At 39.3% G+C, this 13,428-nt stretch overlaps 1 long non-coding RNA gene across 1 annotated transcript in view; it reads left to right on the top strand.

Moving 5' to 3' along the window:
* The window catches only part of LOC121924865, a 42,996-nt gene extending 29,631 nt beyond the window's left edge, over positions 1–13,365 (top strand). The window contains exons 4-5 of the long non-coding RNA XR_006102746.1: positions 10,491–10,661; positions 13,260–13,365. This is a non-coding gene — a long non-coding RNA (uncharacterized LOC121924865). The remainder of the gene's footprint in view (positions 1–10,490; positions 10,662–13,259) is intronic.
* The last annotated feature ends 63 nt before the right edge of the window (positions 13,366–13,428 follow it).

Below are 13,428 nucleotides of genomic sequence, written 5' to 3'. Positions count from 1 at the left end.
GCGCCATTGCCATGTTCACAATCAGGCATTCTCAGGGGCAGCTTCAAGCTGGCCCTTTGTGGTGGTCTGTTCCGCCCCTAAGTATGCTAGTTACTCCAAATGATGGTATTTTCCATCATAAAGGGTTGGGGAAACATTCCTTTACATAAAATGTGGTAAGCTGACAAGCCTTGCTTTTTATTCTTTTCAGTATTGTTTTACTAAAATTAAATGGAAATTGTTGCTGTGTTTATATTCTCAAATTTTAAAATACTGTGTAAAAGGGTAGGAGAATAGTTGGTGATAAATATTGTTTTTCTTTTGCCTGCTGGCACATGAAATGGTGTAAGCTTTGGCTCAAAACCATAATTTCACATTATTCTTTTCCATCTGTGTCTAATTGTTTATTACACAGAGATTAAAGTTTATGATATGCTACCCAGCAGTTTGCCTTCCTGTTGTTTGCACTCTGACAGTTTAAGACAAATAGTAGAGATAATGTGATCTTAGATATTAATTACTATGGAAATCCTTCATATGTGTTTCTATGTGTGTGAGTGTGTCTGCTCCATGGATCAGCATCTCATTGTTTACAACTTTCTTTCTTTCTTTCTTTCTTTCTTTCTTCTTTGAGCAGTACTGTCTTACACTGTGTTATTTTATTCTATTTTGCCAAAAAATCTCTTCTGTTTCTTAATAGATGACGGATAGAGCTCTGACACTTTTAAAACCATGTCAGGCTTTAAACAGTTATGTTTCTTATCAACATGTAGGGTGTGTGTGTGTCAATGAATAAACTTCTCCCGACCTATTGGTCTTGGGAGAAGGCTTTGCTGGCCTCTCATTGGAGAGACCAGAAATTTAAAGAAAAGCAGCACACTCTGATTGACCATTAGACAGGGAGGGGGGGGGAGCTAAGCCTATTTGAAGCTCACCTGCCCTTAACTCCCTGTCAGTTGAAAAATGCTGGCCCACCCTCCCACCTCAACAACAGTGTGAGATTAATTCTGGTTGCCTCGGGGCCGGATAGGAATATTCTCCCCTTTTTATAAGGGTGGTTTTTTTTTTTTGGTTTTTTTTTTTTTTGTTTGTTTGTTTGTTTTTTGTTTGTTGTTTTTTTGCCTACCCTGCACTGTTAATTGGGGAATCAGACAATTGGCTTTGCATGTGGTCATAAATAGGGTGAAGGTGGGTCTCTGGAACTGAGGTTTACATCTGGTGGCGAAACACAAAGGAAAAGAGACTTGAATTGGGGCTGACCTGAGATTTAAACCCTCACTTAAGTCTTGCGAGTTAAGTGGGGGAGTCTTGGGTTGGCCTTCCGGATGCAGGCTGGCTGGGGAGCAACCCATTTCTGGATTGCCCTTAGGGCTCAGATATTTTCATCCTTTGGAAGCTGGGGAATTGGGCTTGGAGCAGACCAACCGCCAACACAAGGTTCTTTCCCCTGGTTTTGCAGTTCTCGAAGAAATTGAAGTTAAATAGGTTGAGTTTAATTAAGTTGCCCATTTTTATAACCCAGTTCTCTGTGTCTGGTCTCATTATTCAATGAGTTAGTCAGCAATGCCCTGTTTCTTCCATTCCTTATAAAAAGCTTTTTATCTTTGCTTAAATGCGACCTTACATAATGTTGAGCACTCTGTATTTTGCTTTCTAAGAATTAATTCTGACCAAATTACGTCCTTAGGAATTGCCTAACATTTTTTACATGCACATCTTGTACATCTTGGATGTGGTGTATTTGATCACCTATGCATGAATTAACATCCCTTTCTCTTATCCTTTCCATGAGAAACTGTGAGCTCAAATAATTGTGTGACCCAACTGATTTGCTCCAAATTGTACATGTGCATTTTGTATGTCCTTTGGGTCAACCTATGTTGAGTGAACACTATGTATTTATCATACATGCACTTGAGTAAGTAGGCTCTGGTCTACAAAAGCTTGTGCTATCAACTTCTGTCAGTTAGTCTCAAAGGTGCTGCAAGATCCCTCTGGATATGTATTTATCACATTTTGTACTGACAAAAGTGAATGTTTTACAACAATATATATACTCATTAGTGATTGCCAACATTTCATCCTTTTTGAGGATTGATATGTAATAGCAGTCAGTGGTTGGTAGTAGACTGATTGTATATCAAGTTATCAAATGGCCATCTCCATGTTGGAATGTTCAGAATCATGACTGAATGACATGGTTACAGTTCATAGAATCATAGAATCATAGGCCTGTTACAGACTGCCAAAATAAAGCTGCTTCGGGTCTCTTTGGGGGTATTCTGTTTAAATGATGCATGCATCCGAAGAATCTGGAAGCTGCACCAAAGCTGCACTCTGGTGCTTAGGAATGGAGAGTGGCTTTGGTGCGACCTCCAGACTCTTAGGACCCATGCATCATTTAAACAGCATACCTCCAAAGAGACCCGAAGCAGCTTTATTTTGGCAGTCTGTAACAGGCCATAGAGTTGGAAGAGACCGCAAGGGCCATCCAGTCCAACCCCCTGCCATGCAGGAAATCCAGATCAAAGCATCCCCTCCCTAACTGTCATCTTTCGGCCTCTGAGGGAGAGAGAAGGCTGGCCCAGTACCATCAGGGGCTGGCCTGAAGAAGGAGGCTCCTCCCTCCCTAACTGTCATCTTTCGGCCTCTGAGGGAGAGAGAAGGCTGGCCCAGTTCCATCAGGGGCTAGCCTGAAGAAGGAGGCTCCTCCCTCCCTAACTGTCATCTTTGGCCTCTGAGGGAGAGAGAAGGCTGGCCCATGTACCATCAGGCTAGGCCTGAAGAAGGAGGCCCTCCCTCCCTAACTGTCATCTTTCTCCTCTGCTGAGGGAGAGAGAGGTGGCCCAGTTCCATCAGGGGCTAGCCTGAGAGAGGCTCCTCCCTCCTAACTGGTCATCTTTCGGCCTCTGAGGGAGAGAGAAGGCTGGCCCAGTTCCATCAGGGGCTAGCCTGAAGAAAGAGGCCCCTCTCTCCATAATTGTCATCCTTCAGCCTGTGAGGGAGAGAATAGCTGGCCCAGCTCCATCAGGGCTAGCCTGAAGAAGAAGAGCCCTCCCTCCGGTCCATCTGCTTTGGTCCAGGCCTCAGAGGGAGAGAAGAATACTGGACCTGATTCCCTCCCCCCCTCACCATTCCCTTCTCCTTTTGTGTCGTGTCTTTTAGATTGTAAGCCTGAGGGCAGGGAACTGTCTATTATCCCCTCTGTTGTAAACCGCTCGGATTCCCAGTGATTGGGCGGTATATAAATAAAACTTATTATTATTATTATTATTATTATTATTATTATTATCCCCAACAGATGGCCATCCAGCCTCCGTTTGAAGACCTCCAAGAAGGGAGACTCCACTACACTCCTAGGAAGTGTGTTCCACTGTCGAACAGCCCTTACTGTCAGGAAATTCCTCCTAATGTTGAGGTGGAATCTCTTTTCCTGCAGCTTGCATCCATTGCTCCGAGTCCTGTTCCCTGGAGCAGCAGAAAACAAGCTTGCTCCCTCCTCAATATGACATCCCTTCAAATATTTAAATAGGGCTATCATATCACCTCTTAGCCTTCTTTTCTCCAGGCTAAACATCCCCAACTCCCTAAGGCGTTCCTCATAGGGCATGGTTTCCAGACCTTTCACCATTTTAGTCGCCCTCCTTTGGACACGTTCAGAAGTCTGGCAGTATTTTTTTTCTTTTAGAATTCTGGAGTTAATGATTCTGGACTTCACATTAGAGACAGAAAAATACCCTGTTTTGCTCTTTTCCATCTTTAACAGCAACAGTAGCAACAAAAGTCCCAGCTTATCTCCATCCCAAATATGCATAAGCTTGTGAACTTTTCAATCATCCTGAAACAAAATATTCACCCATTTATGGCGGTTAAACCAAATAAATATAGGTATTGATTCACAGAGAATAGCACACTATACAGTACCTGACTGTGTTTTAAAGATGAGAAGCTTTTCGGGGGGGGGGGGAGTGAGGTAGCACTGTGGCAGCCATAATTCTGCAAAACAAACATAGCAGAACACACATGGCTGATTTAAAGCCATACCTTTAATAGTTAACTCAGACCTCTTGATGGGTGAAACTGTCAGTTTTGGTTTCTTCCACTTCTTTCTACTGTCAGATTATTTCAATCCCAGATATGAAGAACTTTGCACATTTGGATAAATTCTTCTCATAAATGAACTGAAGCAAAATACTTGCCTGTCTCAATTTCACACCAAATAGCTCACAATAGGGCAAAAGTGGAATAGATGGGATATTTCAATGGAATCAGCCAGAGCATAGTGGGTTCAGCCTGTCAGGAAGACAGCGTAGCAGCCCTGCATAGGTGACCATAAGCAAAAGGTAGTCTCTGGCAATAATGTTTTATATCAAAACTGCTAAATCCAATTGCAAATCCTAACTAAATAACAGCCATTTAATCCAATTGGATTTACATAACAGGGGTACCCCGGGTTACGAAATTAATTCGTTCCGCCGCCGCTTTCGTAACCCAAAATCTTCGTAAGGCGAAAACAAAGCCATAGGCGCTATGGGGAAAAGCCGCGATTTCGTGCGAAAATAGCGCCGAAAGCACCAAAAAATTTTTCGTAACCCGAAATAACCTTCGTAACCCGGAACAGTTTTTAAAATTTTTTTTCGTAACCCGGAAATTTCGTAAGGCGGCGCATTCGTATCCCGGGGTACCACTGTATATTGATTTAGCATGCAGTAATTGTTGGACGAGAGCCAGTAGGGCATAGTGGAGACCAAGGTTTGCTCTCCAGCTTGGCCATGAAAGCCACTGGGTGACCTTGGGCAAGTCACATGCTCCCAGCCTTGTGGGAGGTGGGCAATTGCAAGCCTTCTCTGAACAAGTTTTGCCTTAGGGTCACCATAAGTCAAAAATGACTTGAAAGGACACAACCAGAACCATCTCAAACAATTTTTTTAGTAGTTTGAATCTAAATTGAACTAGAAACTGGATATAACCCAAAACATCTGAGAATTCACTATTTAATAATTACAGGTGTCCTATGCCAATAGATCTATTTCTGTCCCTTTCCTACAGTAATGTGTACATTTCTGTCCTGTTCTTTGGTTTCCCTACTTTCATCATAGAAAAAAAAACATACAGATATTGTGTGATCATGCCTCTGGTAAAGTCTATACTCAGAATCCTCCCACTTTGGTGGATGGTAAAGTCAGTAACCTTAAATCCTATTCCATTATTTAATGTAGCATTTATTGAAATTTAGATTTAGCATGCTAAACAACAAAATCTTGTATTAGGTCTCTTTTTTAATTTAAAAAGCCATTTGGCACATTTAAATCTAATTTATTAAACTGCACAATGGAATTATTATGTAGCTCTAATTAAAATTTACTGGCAGTTTTGGAAAATAAAATGTCTTGAAGATAATTACCTTATTTTAATCAATTTTTCTTCCAGCAAGAAATAACTTGAATATTCTGGTATTTTATTTAACTTGTGTCAGAGCCTTCGAAGAATAATGTCCCATTACCAAATGGCTTTGCTCTCTTATTGTAGCTATTCTCTTCTATTGGAGTATGAGTGCGAGGAGTCTCAGCTACATGTTTCAATATTTATGCAAACAGCATAACAAACTAAAATTTCAAGGAGCTGCATAATCCAAGGAATAGTGTGAGTTTGAATATAGGGATCTTAATCAGCAGTCTAATGGTGTGCTGAATATCTCCACCATAAATGCCACATTTGTAGGACAGTCCTCTTCTGTGAAAATGAGAGCCACATCCAGCAGCTTTCAAGGTACTAGATACATTTCAGTTCCTTCAGGTCATGGAGGATTTTACATTTTCCCTCCTAATGAAAAGTATCTGAGAGCTAACTTGTTCTTCCTTTTACTCAGGAAAAGAGGGTGAGAGAGAGGGAGAGAGAGAGAGAAAGCATGTGCAAAATTTCATTGTTGGTTTTAATAGCTCCTTGACTGCATTTCTAGTGATAAATCAACACCCTGCTTTTCCACAGATTCTTTATCCATGGATTCAGCCATCCATGGTGTGTGTGTGTGTGTGTGTGTGTGTGTGTGTAAAACGGCAAACCTTGATTTTGCCAAATTATATAAAAGTCACCATTTTACTATGCCATTGTATTTAAAGGGACTTCCATGGATTTTGGTACCCGGGGGGGGGGGGGGGGCGGAACCAAACCCTAGTGGATACCAAGGGCCCAGTGTACTACAATAAATCCCATATCTGTAGGGTTACATTCCCAGACTGACAGTGGACAGTGAAAAATTGCAGATAATAACAAACCCTATATTTCCTCTGGAACCTGATCATGGATTTGTGGACCTCCAGATGTCTAGAGAGGCCATATTGTTTTGGATATGAGTAAGTGAAACTGTAGGTACTAATCCTGCTGATATGGGAGTCTAACTGTATGAGACAATTGGGCAAACATTCTGTTCAGTGTAGCAAGGCCATTTAGTTCATTCACTGTAAACAAAGCTCACAAAGATCAAGTTATGGATCGTCTGGATCACGGGAGAGGGAATTAGCTGAGCATGAACCCTGACTGGCCTTAATCTTATCCATTGCTCCGCAAGTAAAATGAGAAGTGCTTGGCTACCCTTATGTTCAAGTGTCTAAAAAGTAAAATCACGAATGATGCTACCATAATGTGCTAACAAGATTCCAGCCTAGTGATGCAGGTTACAGATATGAATGATGTCATAATATTTACTATTTTCTTATCTTCCAGGAATATCTACTGGAATGTGAAAATTTATTAAATTAAATATTAAATATTAAATAATGCCTGTAAAATAACCTTTAAAAGTAATTTAAAAGAAAATAGAAACTGGCATGAAGAAAAGTAACAATATTTTCCTTTGTTCCATTATGCTGAAATACAATTTCATTATAACCATATTACTGTACCTTTTAAAGCTGGTTCTTTGTAACTCATTACTCTCAGGCTCTGGGATCAAAGATATTGCCATTTCAAGCATGGTACAAAGGGCATTATTGATTAACAATGTGATATTACAAAATGACAGCAACTATGAAAGATGTTTGGAAACTGTGTACTATTCATGAAAACCTGACATATTGGCCTTACTTTAACAGCTACATGGCTGAAAGGTACAATACCATTTCTTTGTACTATAAATATTCTTGCCCATTCCTTTAGCTAGTGTAAATAATGTTTAAGAGTTTCACTTAATGTTGTTTTCAGTAAGTTACCAAAGTTCACATGTTTCCTCATGCATTAAATAGAAAAAGCTTGAGATTTTTAGAAGCTTAAATGTGGATGGAAGCTAAACTGACAGATTCAATCATCTACAACCAAGGTCATCACACTGTCAAACTTATTTTTAGCATTATAATATGGTCCATTCATATGTAATCCTTACTCTGGTGAGATGATTTGTATGGTAAACTCTTCTAAAAGAAAAGAAGGAGAAGCCAGAATAAATAATGGTGTCAAACTGTTTAGGGAGAGCTGAAATAAAGTGATTGTAGCAGCAAGTAGCAAGTACATTTCTATACCGCCTATCAGTACACTTAAGCACTCCCTAAGCAGTTTACAAAGTATAAGCTAATTGCCCCCACAATCTGGGTACTCATTTTAGTGACCTTGGAAGGATGCAAGCCTGAGTCAAGCTTAAGCCCTTTAGCTGAACTCGCAACCTTATGGTTTTGAGTGAGTGGATGCAGTACATGATATTTGAATGTTAAAAAGGAGATAGCTGCTGGAGGCACAAAAATACTATGTATTTGTAAATTTCAGTGGCTTTTCTGTGCATTATGACCTGATAGTTGATGACATGGTCCAAAATTTCAGTGTTTTCAAATAGCATTTTATGCCCAGGTTGGTTTATAACATGTAGTGCTATTGCTGGTTTTTCTGGCTGGCCCAGTCTGCTGTGTCTCTTGTGTTCCTTGATTCATATTTGAACATGGTGTTTGGTGGTCCCTATGTAGACTTTTCCACATCTGCACAGCCTGCAGTAAACTCCTGTAGCTGTGAAAGGGTCTCTCCTGTCCTTCACTGAGCACAGCATTCACTGGATTTTCTTGGTCAGTCTGTAGATCATTTGGAGGTTGTGTTTCCTCATCAGTTTCCCTATTCTGCCTGTGACTCCTTTGATGTATGGTAAAAATACCTTCCCTTTGGGTGGTTGTTTTTCTTGACTCCTGTGGTTTTTTCTGCAGCCACTTTATTTGATTATAACCTATTTAACAAATGAAACTTGGAAGAGAGCTAGATGTATAGGTGATGGATCAGCCTGATGTAAGTCCAGCTGAAGCTAGGTATCAACATGTGACCACCCTTTCAGCCTGCCCTTGAATGAAACACCAGAACCTAAGGGCAACCCAAAACCATGATTATTCCCTGGCTGGCAATTTCGGAAGATAAACCCAGGGTACTCACCCCCAACGTCCCATGACTTTGTAAGAGACAACAAACCTGCCAGGTTAGCCTCAAGAGCAGGCTCCCTCCCAACCTCCAGGGCCCTTGACCTGCCAATGCCATTCCAGAGTCCAGCTCTTCACTAAAAGGGTGCCAAAGTGTACACCAAACTCTTATATTCCCACTACCTGTCATGAACAAGGAACAAGCACCTGCTTAGTCTCTTTCAGCCTGAACAGCCCTCATCCCCTCCTGCAGATCCCCCAGGAAGAATAAATTCCCTTCCTCATATAAGTGAACAACATCAACCCTGTAGTGTTCAGGTCTCCTGAAAAGTATTGTTGGATATGGGATAACATGACCCAATCCCTTTAGCAATGCATTCCAGATTTCCCTATTAACCTTCTTTGGGGCAATATCAAGATAGTGTGGGTGCCCCTTGCCAAATTTGTCTGACTAACCACCCTGGGCAAATTACTGTACTTTGAATGATATGAAAGTCATCCAGAGTCTGCCAAATAAGGGCTTTCCCTGCAATAAACCTATCATTCCCTCCATATGCACACCAGCACCAACACTCTGGTGGAGAGAGGAAGGGAGAGAATAAGCAGACAATAACAGAGCCAACAATCCAAGGAAAGGATCAATTGTGCACAATGAACAAGGATGCTCCAGGGGATGCTCCAAGGCTATCAGACCAGCAACACACAAACACAATGAGACAAACATTGGATACAATTGATCATAACAATCACACAAGAGCCAACCCCAAGGAAATGATAAACCTAAACATGTCCTCAGACTAGCTTATGCTGCAGCGGCCGCTGCTACACAAACCAGCCAAACTCCATGCTGACAAATGCAGACAGTTAAAACCACATGACAGCAAATGATCGATGACAAAGGCAATGGCACTATCAAGTCAGTGAGTCTCATGATTTTAAGTTACATAGCTGTGATAACTACAGGGTAACCAGATGTCCTAACCACAAAGGAGAACAAGGTACTGCAAAATGGAGGACATTACCAAATAAAAACGATAAACTTTCCTATAATTTTATGCTTCTTAGCTATGCTCATAATGGATGACATTTTGGAAATCCTCCTGGACAGATGGCTGAAACGTAGGACATGTCCAGGAAAAGGAGGACTAGTAAGGCAGGAATCTGTCACTTTTGGTTTCTTCCTCATTTAACTGCATTACATCTTAAGTTCTTTTCCATTATACATTTAAAAAATTTGGAACACTTTTATAAAAAATTGGATTGAATAACATTATGAACTACCTTTGCTGGCCACATTCAGTCTCCTACAGCCATACTGAGACAGGTATGGTTCTGGGATTTCTTTAACAGAAAATGTACAGAGGCAGAAATAACTTGGGAAGAATAAGGATAAGAGCATACAGCACAAAAGGAAGAACAGTTCATGTTTCAGCAAACATGGTATTCAAAACTAAAATATGTACTAGTGAAATGAAACAACCAAGTCAGGTAACCTTTTCTCTATCATTTACCATTTGAAGGAGTCTTCCATTTTGCATTATAATTTCCACTTTGATGCCCACCACTTTAATGGCAAAATATAAAGATCTATGTTTTTTTAACAAGCTGGGGAACACTTGATGAAATTCCACAAATATGTTAATGATTTTGATGGAAATAACATGTAAACAGACAGGCATCAGATTAGTCAAATTTCAAAGCAATTCACTTCTATAGAAATTCAGTTTAAGAACTTGGTTTTTCCTATTGTCCTCCAGAAGTATTGGTTACATGGTTCTACAATGTCAATATCCAATAGACTTTGTATTCTGATGACATTGTGGCTCACTTTCTATTTGTTCATTATTTGGAATTAATCACATTTCACTAAATTGCTCACTAAACAATCACTGCAACATATCTTTCTAATCTATCATGTCTGTTCCAGGCAACCATTATTAAATTCATTTGTGAGTTGTTGTTTTTCTTTTCATGCACCACAAAAAGAGCAAACAACATAGCAACAGAAATCAAAATTAAGCATGTACAGTACACAATGTTTTTTGCTTGGATTTTTTTATTTAAAAAAAGCATGTAATATGATTTCCAATACAAATAATCATTATAAATTTTCTTTTTCTTACCCAGTCATTCAGGAATTGCACAGGAATGACAAAATATGGTCTAAGTGAATGTGCAAGACTCTCTGATACAGAAAGCACAAGATGATGTTTAAGCTTGGTCAAACACTTTGCCCAGTCACCCCAACACAAGTTAAAGACACCAGTCTTTTAAAAGGATTGGTTCAAAATGCATAAGGTAATAGTTTTTTCTTGAGTTTGTGTTTATTGTTCTGCAGAATTTATTTACTGAAAGTATTTTACGATTACATCTGATATCTGCATACTTCATACTGATGCAATACTAAACTTTGCTGTTGTTGTGTGTCTTCAAATTATTTCCAACTTATGGTTCCTCTATGGTAAACATATCATGAGGTTTTCTTGTCAAGATTTGTTCAGAGAAAGTTTGCCATTGCTTTCCCTGAGGCTGAAAGTACTGTATGTGACTTGCCCACAGTCATCCAGTGGATTTCATGCCTGAGCTGGGAATCAAACCCTGATATCTAGAGTTACAGTCCAGCACTCAAACCACTATGTTACACTGCTATACTATCCAGACCATATACATTACTATCATAGTTCTGGATTAAGAACAGGTTGACTGGGTCACCTGGCTATTATGCTGATTTTAGGTCCTCCAGTCTGCCATACAAATAAACATCCTTAATAAATTCAAAATATATTTCAGTAACTTAGAGACGTCTGAAATCTGGAGCCTGTTGTTTCTGAATTTTGTTGAAGTTACAGAATAAAAGGTATTCACCCACTTTTATTTCAGTTGGATGAACAACACCGGTGCCCAGAGGTCCTAGGAACAGGCCTCTTATCACAGGCTATGGCTGATTGTATCCAACAATTGCTATTATATAGGCAGGATCTCATTTATATACATGACTGAGTAACATGACAAACAGTCATGATGTTAAACTGAATGTTGTTAGCATGATGTCTTCCTGTGTTATGCTCATAATCAGTTTCCTGTTACTTTCTGCTTTGCCAGAAGAATAGCAACTATATATACATAGATAAAACCTTGGAGATTCATCTTTGGGTTCAACAACCCTTTTATGCTTGCAATACCATTTTCTTAGAAACATTACCTGCTTTTCTAATCTAACATGGAACTGAGGCTATATCTGAGACTGGAGGTTTTGTATAGATACAGATATAGATATTTAAAATATCCATTTAAATACTGCATTTAATCCTATCAGTATATTACTGCAATATGTAGTCTATTGTATTACAAAACAAAACAAACAAACCAACAAAGCTATAGAAAAAGCAATGGAATAACAAACAAAATCATTAACAATAGAAGCTTTAATTATTAAAGACAACAAATTGAAATGTTGAGGCAAATAGAGCCTAACATGCACTGCATAAATAATGCAATTTGACATGGCTTTAAATGCCCTGACTCCATCCTGTGGAATTCTGGGGTGTGCCATTTATTGTGGCACAAGAACTCTCATAAAGAGAAGGCTAATTATCTCATAAAACTACAAATCTTAGATTACATAGCATTCAACAATGGTAATTAAAGTGGTGGCAGATTGTGTTAATTCTGCAGTGCAGATTAGACCTAGAAATGCTTTTGTATGGCACTTAAAATTGTTATAGAGGTACCATGACCCCCTTTAATGGGTGCACAGATCAGCCAGGATAGAAAAACCATTCTCTGTCCCCTCCCCCCAATAATGTAGTGCAAAAATTTAGAGGCACTTGAAGAAAAGATACAGAAAAAGCCTTGCCCTAAATCACCCAGTAGGTTTCATGGCCAAGATGGAAATTGAACGCTAGTTTCTAGACCACACACAGACACACACACACACACACACACACACACACACACACACACAAAACCCTTAGTGTCACCATAAGTCAGAAATGACCTGAAGGCACACAATAACACACACACTCTCTCTCTCTATATATATATATATATGTGTGTGTGTGTGTGTGTGTGTGTGTGTGCTTGCCAGGGATGCAGTGAAGGTGTGGGTAATTGTATTGAGTTAATTATATAAGTAATTGCCTAGAGCCACTTCACACATTCATCTGAAAGCATGGATCTCGAGGACATTGCTTACTGGTGGAGCAGCTAGCTTACATGACCCACAACCAGTTTCAAATGTTCTTTCCAAAGTTACTTGGCCTAATATCACATTAAAATATTTAGCTGATATTTTCCTGGTATTGTAAGGTTAGTTTAAATATTACTTAGTACATATCATTCAGGGTGTTGAATATAATGTCTTGAGATCAGGTATATGCTTAAACATAGTTTGTTCATTTGAACTGATTTAGGGATTTTTTTCTCCATTTATTTATTTTTGCATCTTAGGCAAAATACTTTTTTTAAAAAAAGTTCAAATGTTTGTGTTTCCATGTGTAAGGGAGATTTCACAATAGGGAGTGAAATCTCATGTCTCTTGACAGTTTTTTTATAGTCTGTAGAGAGGTGGTGTTATAACCTTTGTTACTGAAGTTCAAAAAGTGTGCACATATTTTCTACAGTGTTAGGCTTTTAAATACTCTCCTTGCCATAAGGACCAAGGAAGGACTGTTTGGTTAAATTTATATAAAATAAGTATGATATATAAAATACTTGGTTCTGTGTCCTTATAAAAGATGGTTTTTGTTTTTTGTTTGTTTCATTTTTTAAAAAATTCTGATTATCAAACTCTGAGCTGTAGCTCAATGAAGACTTGGTGTTAAGTGATTCTCATTTTGTTCAAGCTTCCATATGTGTTGCAGTGCACTTATATTGTCTTTTATTTCTGTACAACAGATTGAAATGAGCTGCCTCTGGTGATAACATGGCAGTGGGGTGGCACTGGGGTCTGAATAGAGTATCAAGACTTTTCAACATGTGCACATAAATGTAGCAGCACCTTTTTGGCTCCACCCCTGTACTAAAATGTCTAAGGGCTGGAACAGACTGGCAAGACTCTGCCCTC

Source organism: Sceloporus undulatus, chromosome 3, assembly GCF_019175285.1.
Source record: "Sceloporus undulatus isolate JIND9_A2432 ecotype Alabama chromosome 3, SceUnd_v1.1, whole genome shotgun sequence".
Classification (NCBI taxonomy): domain Eukaryota; kingdom Metazoa; phylum Chordata; class Lepidosauria; order Squamata; family Phrynosomatidae; genus Sceloporus; species Sceloporus undulatus.
Note: the sequence above shows the minus strand (reverse complement) of the source record. Positions and strands in the feature narration are given on the sequence as shown.